Below are 12,972 nucleotides of genomic sequence, written 5' to 3' on the forward strand. Positions count from 1 at the left end.
AAGTTTAATAATATTAGTATAGTTTTTCAAAAAATCGTTAGTAAAAGTTAATAAATTTTAAAAATAATTATACGTTTTTAATATTAATAAATATAAGCTAGTCTTTAACTACTTTTATTTTAAATATTTATATATAAATTTATTTTAATATAATCGCATAGCTAAGGAAATCTATTTTTTATATATAAAATTCGTATTTATTAAGTTTAATAAAGAGCTTTATATTTTAAAGTTTTTAAAATACTATATAAATAAATTATTTATACGTTTCGAAATTAAAAAAGAAGATAAGGATATTATTAAAATAAACGACTATAAAAATATTAACGTACTCTTTAAATACATAATTAACTATTATTTAAAATATAATAAGTATATTAATAAATTTAAAAAGTATAACTAAGTACTTATAATATCCTTTACGTATTTAGAATACCGTTTTTTATTTATTTCTTTTTTTAATTTTAATCTAATTAAATACTTTTTTAAAGTTTATTATAATAAACTATTAAGCTTTATATAATATTTCTTTAAGTTTTATAATAAAAAGTAACAAACAGTAATTTTTTTTAATAATTTTATTAAGTTTTTTATAATTAATTATAGGTCTAAGCTTTTTTTTGTTTTTTTTAAAGATAAAGAAAATTAATATTCTTATTAAAAAGAATAATAATTTTATATAACCCTTTTTAAGTTTATTGTTAATATACTTATTAAGTTTATCGTGTTTAAGTTAATTTATAAAATATAGTAAATAGAAATTAAGCTATATCCCTTTTTTTAATTTAATTTCTATATCTTAATTATTATATTTTAATAAGCCTAATTCTTTTTTTAAAATAAATAGTTTTATATAAATTCGGTACTTTTCGAATATAATTTAAAATAGGTTTAATTTTGAATCGTCTATACTAAATATAAATATTTTAATAAGTTTTATTATTTTAATAAAAACGATATATTTAATTTATTTTCGTTCGTTAAATATTATATAAAACTCGTTTAAACTTTTTTCCTTAAGTCGTTTAATAACTAAATTTATTTAATAAAGTTAGCCGGTTTTTTAATTTATTTATAAATTATACTTTCGTAATTATAAGATTTTAAAATAACGTCGGTATTTTTAATTTTTATAATATCGTATTTTAATTATTTTAGTTAATTATTAATATATATTATAAGGTATATAGTCTCCCGGTTAATATATCCGTCGTTATAATTAATTTATTTTCTTTTCATTATTTATAAAATATACGGGTTCGTTTTCCATATTTATAATAATTTATATTTATTTATTATTTTTAATAAAATAAAAATTCTTTAAACGCCGTTATTAATAATAACGTTTATATTATATCTATTTATTTAAAATTTAAATCGTAAATATTTTTTATCAAAGAGTATTATAAAATATAAAAATTTATTTATTTTAGCCGTTTTTTATTATTTTTTTATAATTAACGTATTTAATTTTTTAATGTTTCGAAGGCTAATACCCGTCCTTTTTTTATAAACTGTTCGTAATTAATTATTAAATTAAGACGTTTTTATTTTTTAATAAATAAATATAGTACGTTAATAATATTATAAATATCGTTTATTTTTTTATTAATAAGTTTTCTCCTTTTAAGAAATAATTTATAGTTTTTAAATATTTTAATATTAAATTATATATTTAGAATATGTTGGTTATATAGGTAGTTTTTTAAATCTTTAATAACTTAATTTAGTTCTTTCTAAAAGCTTATAAATTTTTATTATTTTTATTATTTATTCGAATCGGCTTTCTTTTTAATAATAAAATCGTTAATATCGGGTAGTATTTTATAATCGATTTTTAATTAAATACGTTATTAAATAATGTTATGAAGTTCGTCCGAGTTATAAAGTAATTATTAACTTATTAACTATTTATAATTTAATATATTAATATTATCTAAAAAGGGGTTATAATCTAATCCCTCGGTATTAAATTCTATAAATATATCGTTAATAATTCCTTCACTTAAATCGTTTAGTTTAGTACTTTTTTTAAATATAAAAAAGTTTTATTTTAAATAAAATATATTATTTTTTATTATTATTTTAAATTATTTATATATTTGCTATTTTAAAATAATAAGGATTATTTTTATAATCGGATATTAGGGAATATAAACGTTTATTATATAATAGGCCTCGTTTAGTTTTTTAATACGTTATTAATAACGTTTTTTTAATATTTAGGGTCCCTAAATTATATTTATTTTTTTATTAATTTCGTTTTTTAATTGAAAAAGGTCTTTTTTTATTTTAATTTTTAATCGTTTTTAACGTCGTTATTAAAATAAAGCGAGTATTATTTTTATATTTAGTTATTTTTTTTTTAATAATCGGTTAACTTTATAATAGCTAATTAAAATATAAATATAATTTTTATTATAATCTTTTATTATTAAAAAGCGCTATTCGTAATATTAAATTATTTTATTAAATATTCGTTGTATTATATAAATAAATTTATTTAAAATCCGTATTTTATAAATTAAGATTTTTTTTTTAATTAAAATAGGTCGTTTTTAATTTTAATTATTATCCTTTTTTTTAATTTATTTCTTATTATCGTAAGGGTTTACGTTCGCTTAAGAAAACTAATAAGTTATATTTTAATTATTTTATATATTATTAATAATATTTAAATATACTTTTTATGATAGTTTTTAATAGTCTTAAGGCGTTAAATTATTTTATATTTATTTATTATAATAAAGGTCTTATTAAAAGGTTTTTTAAAGTACTATCTTAATTATTTTTTATTATTTCGGTAAGTAAAGTAGTTATTATTATAATATATAGTTTATAAAAGCGATTTATAAGGTACTTTTTTAAGAGTAATATTAATTTATTTTTTAAAGATAGGTCGTTATTAAATTCGTTTAAGTTATTTATAGTTTTTAATTATATATTTTAACTTATTGTAATTATAATATTTAAATTCTTTTTTTTAATAGGATTAGTTTTATTTTACTATACTAAGGTTTATAAATCCGTTATATTATTTATAAATAATAGTTTATTAAAGATTATTATTCCCGTTATAACGGTTTTTTTAATTAAAGTTATATTAAAGTTACTATTAATATTTACGTCCTAAGTTAAGTTTTTATCGTCGTTTTTTTTTTTTTTCTTTTATAAAAGCGATTATCGATTTTAATCGTAAGTTTAATATATTAAAAAAACTCTTTTAATTTATTAAGTTTAATAATTTTATTTTTAATTTCGTTTTTTAATTTTTAATAAAATATAAGAATTTTAATATTATTAATAAGATTAAATTAAACACTAAATCGCCTAAACTTAACTAAATAATCTTTTATTAATTTAATTTATCAAAATTATAATATATCGCGCTCGGTTTATTATTTTTTATTTAGGTTTTAAAAAAGCAATTTAAAAGCTTTTTTAAATTTTTTAAAATTATAATAAATATCTTATACTTCGATAAAATATTCGTCGAGGGTTTTTTTTTTAAAGTATTTTTCTTAAAAAAGTTTAAATTATTTAAAAACTCGTTTTTTAAAAAAGCTAGCGGCGTAAATTTTATTATTAAAATCTTTTTAATAAAAGTTTTAAAAGTTTTTAATTTAAATTAAAAATCCTTTTAAAATTTTAAAAATACTATTAAAAATAATAAATATATTAAATCTAACTTTTTATCATCTTTTATTAAAAAGGGTAATAACGATATTAATAGTATTTTAAAACGTATTTATTTATTTGATAAGTTTTATAGCTTTATTACGTTTAACATTAAATCTTTTAAATATAATATTAAATAATCTTTATATATAAGCGATATCGTAATTATTTTTAACTTAAACTTCTACTAATCGAGCGGTATTAATATTAAAAAGTTTATTTAATTTTTTATTATATTTAATATTTCTTTTAACGGCTTTATATATCCGAACGTATATTATTTTATTAAGAATTATATTTTTATTGGAGTCGTATTTAATATTAAGTATTTTTAAATTTTTTTCGGTTTAAGAAAACTTAAAGTTTAAAACCTAAAGCTATTTATTTTTATTAAAAAAAAATTAAATAAATATTGTTTGTACTATTTAATAAGTTTTTATAAAATCGATTTACTAAATAAAAGTAATTAAAATATTATAATTAATTAATTATAATAAAGTTTATATTAATAAAACTCGGGCCTATGATATTTATAAATAATACTTATTATTAAAATAGTTTTAAAAAAGCTATTATTTATAAATCGTTAAATAAAAAAGCTTTGGTAATTAATTATAGTTTTATTAATAAAGTTTTTAATAAAAATAGCTAAAAATAATCGTTAGATTTAATTTAAAAATTAATTATTAAAAAAGCTATAAAAGTCTATCTTTAAGCCTAGCTCAGGCTATTTTATATATAAATCTTAATTATAAATATATTTTTTATAATATCTTATTTATTATTATCCAACGGTTTATTAAACGGTCGTCTATTTTATATTTTTATAATTATTTATTTTATTTATTTTTAAACGTCCGTTTTTTATTTTATTATAAGATTATAATTACGTAACTTATTTATAATTTTTTTATTTTAAAGGGAGCTATTTAAGTTTTTATTATTATATATATAGTATAGCAGCCGCCGTAGGTCCTATAGGGCAGGGCCTTGGTTTAGTAATGCGTATTAAGTCGTAATATATATGGGTATAAATAATTAATATATAGGCATAACTCTTATATAAGTATAATAAATATTTATTATTATTAACTTAAAGAAATATATAAACTATAAATACTTTGTTTTAAAAACGGTAAAAACTCCTTTATTAATATTTTTTTATCTTAACGTATTTATTTAAATTATTTTATATTAAATTATATTATACTTATCTTTAGTTTTTAGGTTTTTTATATCCTTTTATTATAATATATAATAAATAATAAATTAATATTAAATCTTATTAAAACTTTATTTAAATAATCGCGTCCGTTAAAAAACGGCCTTATTATTATTATTAATTAATATTTTTTATTCGTACCTTTTTTTTTAAATACTCATTTATAATACCTATCTATTAGCTTATACTTTTATAAATTTCTTTTTATGAAATTAATTAAATTAAGTTTTAATTTAAAATTATAATAAAGCCGTAAATTAACTATTTTTTATTATTTCTTTTTATATAAATTTTATAATAATCGCTTTATTACGGCTTTTTAATAAACGGCCTTACCGAGTTATTTTAAAAACTATTAGTAATATTTTCTTATACTAAGCCCCTAGACTACTATCCTTTTATATAACTAATCAATTAAAAATAAACTATATTAAATTCCTTAGCCTATTATAAAAAGATATAATAATTTTAATATTTAAAATCCAATAATATAAATCTTTTAAAAACGTTTCTTTTAGTTTTTAATAAAAATAAACGTTTTATTTTATAAAAAGTATTTTAATTATAAACTTTATATAGATTATATAATAATAAAAAATATTTAGCTATATTAAAATAAAATAATCGTTTATATAATTTTTAATAAAAAAGGGCCGTAAATAATTATCGGTTAATAATACTATTTTTATTATTTAATATTATTTTATAATTAATTTTAAATATTTTAAAAAAAATATATTTTAAAGTTGACTTAAATATTCCGAATTAATTTTAATATATTAATAAGTAATTAATATTTTATTTTTTATATAGGACTACGTAAACTATAACTCTTAGTTTCGAATTATATTTTATATAATATTAACGAGTCGGTATAAATAACTTAAGTTATTAAAAAAATAATTTTTAATATTATTATTATTAAACTCGGTTTTTAAAATAATATAAATATTAAAATTTTAATATTTTCGGATATAATAATAAGCCTATTAAGTTTTAATAAAAAAACCTATTTTATAAAATAAATATAATATTAGTTATTAATTATCGAATTTTTTATAAAAACTATCCTATATTCTTTTAAAAATAACCTCGATTTTAATAAAAATAATAAGCTTTTATATTATAAAAACTTTATAATATATATAAAAAATTAAATTATTAATAAGTATATAAATATACGCCTAGTCCTCGTTATTAAAATTTATTATTAATATTTTTAAAAGCTTAATATTATTTTTGTAATCCGAACTATTATTAATACTTTTTAGCCGTTTTCTTTTTATTTATTTTTATTTAGTTTTAAATATAATATTAAAATTAATATAATAGATATAAAGCTATTATTATATATTAATAAACTTATAAACTAAAGCGGCCTTTATCTATTTATTATAATCGGTAATAATAATATTTAATAAGCGAATTAAATATTAATTAATGAATTAACGAATACTTTTCGTAAGGAACTAAAACCTTTTTAATCTCTTATTATTAATAAGGTTAAATACTATATTAAAAGGGAATTAATACACGGGTATAAATAATTAATATACGGGCATAACTCTTATACGGGCATAACAGCTACACACTATTATTAACTTAAAAAAATATATAAACCACAAATACTTCGTCTTAAAGGCGGTAAAAGCTCCCTTATTAACATTTTCTTATTTTAATATATTTATTTAAATTATTTTATATTAGATTATATTATATTTATTTTTAGCTTTTACGTTTTTTATATCCTTTTATTATAATATATAATAAGTAGCGAATTAATATTAAATCTTACTAAAGCCTTATTTAAATAATCGCGTCCGTTAAGGGATAGCCTCGTTACTATTATTAATTAATATTTCTTATTCGTACCTCTTTTTTTTAAATACTTATTTATAATACCTATCTACTAGCTCGCATTGTTATAAATTTCTTTATGTTAAATTTATTAAACTAATTTTTAATTTAAAATTATAATAAGGCCGTAAATTAGCTATTTTTCTATTACCTTTTTTTTTATATAAGTTTTATAATAGTCGCTTTATTATGGCTTCTTAACGGACGGCCTCGCTAAGTTATTTTAAAAGTTATTAATAGCGTTTTTTTATACTAAGCCCTTAAATTATTATCCTCCCATACGGCTAATCGATTAAAAATAAGTTATATTAAGTTTTTTAACCTATTATAAAAGGATATAATAATTTTAAAATTTAAAATCTAACGATATAAGTTTTTTAAAAACGTTTCCTTTAGTTTTTAATAAAAATAAACGTCTTATTTTATAAAAAATATTTTAATTATAAACTTTATATAAATTATATAATAATAAAAAATACTTAATTATATTAAAATAAAATAATCGTTTATATAATTTTTAATAAGAGGGGGCCGTAGATAATTACCGGTCGGTAATATTATTTTTATTATCCGGTATTATTTTATAATTAATTTTAAATATTTTAAAAAAAGTATATTTTAGAGTTTATTTAAATATTCCGAATTAGCTTTAGCGTATTAATAGGTAGTTAATACTTTATTTTTTATATAAAACTATATAAACCGTAACTCTTAGTTTTAAATTATATCTTATATAATATTAACGAGTTAATATAAATAACTTAGGCTATTAAAGAAATAACTTTGAATATTATTATTATTAAACTCGGTTTTTAAAATAATGTAAATATTAAAATTGTAATATTTTTAAATATAATAGCGAGCTTATTAAGCTTTAATAGGAAAATATATTTTATAAAAATAACGTAATATTAGCTATTAGTTATCGAACTCCTTATAAAAACTATCCTATACTTTTTTAAAATAACCTCGGTCTTAATAAAAATAACGAGCTTTTATATTATAAAAACTCCGTAATATATATAAAAAATTAAATTATTAATAAGCATATAAATATACGTTTAGTCCTCGTCGCTTAATTCTATTATTAATATTCTTAAGGGCTTAATATCGTTTTTATAATCCGAACTACTACCGGTACCTTTTAGCCGTTTTCTTTTTACTTACTTCTATTTAGCTTTAAATATAATATTAAAATTAATATAATAAATATAAAGCTATTACTATACGTTAACGAACTCATAAACTAAAACAGCCTTTATTTATTTATTATAATCGGTAATAATAATATTTAATAAGCGAATCGAATATTAATTAAGTCCCCACCCCTAGATCCGGAACACCCCCTTATTCGGAATAGGATTTCTCTATCGTATATCCCAATACCGTAACACCACCACTATTAATTAAACCACTACAACATTAAAATTTAATTCTTTTAAAAATACCAATATATTCGCAATAGCTAAATATACCGAGTAAGATATTATCGTAGCTCTTAGCGATGTATAGGCTAGTTAGCCTATACGATAAGTATCTTAAGCCTAGGGAATTTTTATAACGACCTTTTATCGCCGTTAGAACGGCGGTTCAATTAAAAAGATATTAACGGAGTATTTATAACGATTATCGCTAAAATAAAAAAGGTACTTAATTAACTAAGTATTAATATAAAGCTCCTTCGGCCTCGCTCTAACTTACGCCTAGCTACGCTCTTTTATTACTAAAATCGTTTTTATAAACGGCGATTTTTAACCCCTTAGTAAATATTAATTAAAGTATTTTATTAAACGGAATCCAAAGCTTAAAACGTTAAAAAGTAGATTTATTAAAAGCCTCTGCGTTAAAGCTATTATTATTAAGATCTTATTAAAATACTTTGATTTATATACCGACCTTATAATTAAAACTATCCCGCCGTAGAATATATAAAATATAAACGAAACCGGGATAATAGAAGGTCAAAGGGTTAATAATTTAGTATTAAATTCCAGCGAAAAAAAAGGTTCGATTTATATACGCTATTTTAATTTTCGTACGTAAACGACGATAATTGAGTACGTATTAGTAATAGGAGCAGCACTTCGGCCCTTAATTTTATTTAAGAATAAAAAAGTATAGTAGTAATAGTTTCTTAATAAACTCGCGGCTTATGAAAGCTAGTTTTTTAACGTAACCGAAAATAAATAAATAGATAATACTATAGTAATCTCTTAGTTAACTAACGTTTTTAAACTTTAAACCAAGCTAAGAGGCGCTAATAAAAGCTTTAACCGCTTTTTAATATTAAATAAGCACGGTAGTTATTACTTTAACGCGTTTATATAAAAGTATTATATCCGTAGGATATATTTAATTTTTTTACCGCCTTATTCTTTTTATATAACCTAACTTCTTAACGTATTTATTTTTAGCGTATTAAAATTAGGATATTGTAAAAAAATAAGGGTTTTATACGCGCTTATAAACCTTTCGATCGTTAATAAAAAAAACTTCCTTTATTGCTACGGTAAGGCGCGTTAAAAGGTTTTAATAGTATTAAATATACGCGCTAAATAGAAAGTAACTAGTATCTAGCTATTTAACCTTAATAAAATACTTTTAAGCCGGTAATTTTTTTTTAACGAATAAAAAAGGTAATTACCTATAAAAAAAGAGCCCCCGGTAACCCCGGTTCCTTAAGATCAAATAGTAAGAAAAGAGGTAGCGACCCCTAAGCGTTCGGGCGATTTAAAAAAGACCACTTTTACTTCATTATTCCGCCTTAATATCGGTAAAATAAGGGGTTATATATTATTTTCTAAACTTAGCAAAAGTCTAAATAAAAAGAATACCCTTATTACCGACTATAAAAAACGGATCCACTAATTAAAAAAGACTGTAAAGGTCTATAAACCGTATATAAAAGTAAATATAACGCTTAGGCCGAACGAACGATTTACTAAAATCGATACTATTCGCAAATCACAAAAACAGACACAAAAAATCTCTTTTTAAATAATAAAAACGGTAAAAGAATAAGAGGTCGAATTCTAGTTTTTCTAATATTAATTTTATATAGTAGATTAATATAATCGCGATGTTATTAAGATTTCCGATTAACCGTGTTTTTTATAATCGTTTTGGTTTACTATTCTGTATAAAGGGGTGTTCTAGATCTAGGGGTAGGGACTTAATTAATTAACGGATATTTTCTATAAAGAACCGGAACCTTTTTAATTTTTTATTATCGATAAAACCGAATACTACGTTAAAAATAAATTTAATATATATCTAGTTAATAACTTAAAATAGCGGAAGTTTAAAGCGATTCGTATTATATACATTATTAAAACTAATTACTTTTAAAAAACGCCTCTATATTAAAAAATAAAATAAAAATATCTATACGAAACTAATAAACTAGTTAAGCTCGTTATTAGCCTATTTTATAATATAAGGCACCTCTTGCTCGTCGAAGAGCTTTATTAAAACGGCTATTAATAAATAACCGTTTAATTTCTCTTTATTTATAAAAGCTTTAATATTATAAATATTTTATTAAATAAATACGAAATCTAAGAGTTATTTTTAAATAATAATATAAATATCGCGGGCTTTAATACTAACCCAGCGGTTAATAACTTTAATAGCGCTTTTAATTAATAATATAAGCCTCTAATATAAAAAATATATTAAAGAACTAAGGCTTAGCCCGTAGTTATATTAAATATATTTAGCTTTAATATACTATTATAAAAACTAAGCGCCCTTTTTTTTTATTTTAATAATAATTATCTATTTATAATTATACTTTTATAATTTTCGTTAATATAACCCCGTATTTTTTATAAGCCGTGGTTTATTAAAACGATCGTATTAAAATATATATTTTATTTTTTTACTTTTATATATGTATTTATATTAATGAATAATATTAAACCCGTTTTTTTTAGTAAATATATTAATTTAATTAAATAGGGCGCCGATTATAGGTTTTAAGTTATTAAGAATTTATAAATTTAGGATTAAATTAAATAAAAGTAAAGACGAGCGTTAACCTAGGGAATAGGAACTTTATAATAATAAAATTATTAAATTTATTCAAGAATTAGTAAAAAAATACCTCAAATAATAAAAAAGGGAATATAAAAGTAGGGGTAATAAAATAAACGTATTAAATAAGTATAATAAATAACCTTATTTTTATTGCTATTGTTAAATTCGTTTAAAAAAATTAAAAAGTTTTTTAATTAACTATTACCCTTCTTTTATTACTTCCTTAACTAAACGTAATATAAATTTAAATTTTTTTATAAAAATAGTTTATATAAATTAATATTCCTTGTCTTATAAAATAAACTTAAAAATAAAATATAATAAAAATAAACCGTATTCCGGGCTAAATATTAATATAATAACTTAATAAGTTTAAATAGTTATCATTAGAAATATGTTATAGAGAAAAATTTCGTAATTATTTTATATTTTAATAAATACTACGTCGTTTTTATACGAGCCGTAGGGTTAAATAATTTAATAAAACCGATCTAAATAAAAAATAAAAATATTTTTAAATATATTATTATCGCTAAAGTTATAATAATTATTAAAATTTATATTTAAATTATTAATAATAAAAGGTTGCGAAGTAAAAAAATATTTATTACGTCGCCGTTTTAAATTAAGTTTATTATTTAAACTTAAGCTTTTAGTTTAACGTAACGAATTACGTTTTAATAATAGAGGGGCGGATTTAAGTATAAAGGATCTTAATATAGATAATATAGCGATAAAGCTTTAATTAGTTAATATAAATAATTTATTGCGGTTATATATTAAAGAAATTCCTAAATACTTTATATAGGACCGGTAGAATTAAAATAAGGTAATAACTTTTTTAAGTTAATAATAGTGTGTAGCTGTTATGCCCGTATAAGAGTTATGCCCGTGTATTAATTATTTATGCCCGTGTATTAATTCCCTATTGAAAATAGATTTAATATATATTTAACTAATAGCTTAAAATAACGGAAGTTTAAAGCGATTCGTATTATATATATTATTAAAGTTAATTACCTCTGGGAAGCGCCTTTATATTAAAAAATAAAATAAGAATATTTATATTAAGCTAATGAGCCGTTTAGGCTTATTATTAACTTACTTTATAATATAAAATACTTTTTATTTATCAAAAAGCTTTATTAAAACGGCTATTAATAAGTAGTTATTTAATTTCTCTTTATTTATAAAAGCTTTAATACGGAATTTAAAGATTATTTTTAAAACGATAATACGAATATCACGAGCTTTAATATTAACCCGGCGGCTAATAATTTTAATAGCGCTTTTAATTAATAATATAAACTTTTAATATAAAAAATATATTAAAAAATCAAAACTTAGCCCATAGTTATATTAAATATACTCGGTTTTAATATATTATTATAAAAACTAAATACCCTTTTTTTTCGTTTTAATAATAATTATTTATTTATAATTATACCTTCGCAATTTTTGTTAATATAACCCTATATTTTTAATAAGCCGCGGTTTATTAAAACGATTATATTAAAAAATATATTTTATTTCTTTATTTTTATATATATATTTATATTAACGAATAATATAAAACCCGTTTTTTTTAATATATATATTAATTTAATTAAATAAAGCGTCGATTATAAGCTTTAAGTTATTGAGAATTTATAAATTTAAGATTAGGTTAAGTAAAAATAAAAACGGGCGTTAACTTAAAAAATAAGACTTTTATAATAATAAAGTTATTAAATTTATTTAAAAATTAATAAAAAGATACTTTAAATAATAAGATAAAGAATATAAGGGTAAAGGTAATAAAATAAACGTATTAAATAATTATAATAAATAACCTTATTTCCGTCGCTATTATTAAACTTATTTAAAAGAAATTAAAAAGTTTTTTAATTAATTATTACCTTTCTTTTATTACTTCTTTAACTAAACACCATATAAATTTAAACTCTTTTATAAAAATAGCTTATATAAATTAATATTTTTTATTTTATAAAGTAGATTTAAAAGTAAAATATAATAAAAATAAACCGTATTTTAAGCTAAGTATTAGTATAATAACTTAATAAATTTAAATAATTATCGTCGGAAATATCCTATAAAAAAGAATTTTATAATTATCTTATATTTTAATAAGTATTATATTATTCTTACATAAGCCGTAAAATTAAATAACTTAATAA

This window comes from Colletotrichum orchidophilum (assembly GCF_001831195.1).
Source record: "Colletotrichum orchidophilum strain IMI 309357 chromosome Unknown Scaffold_24.1, whole genome shotgun sequence".
In the NCBI taxonomy this organism is placed as follows: Eukaryota; Fungi; Ascomycota; class Sordariomycetes; order Glomerellales; family Glomerellaceae; genus Colletotrichum; species Colletotrichum orchidophilum.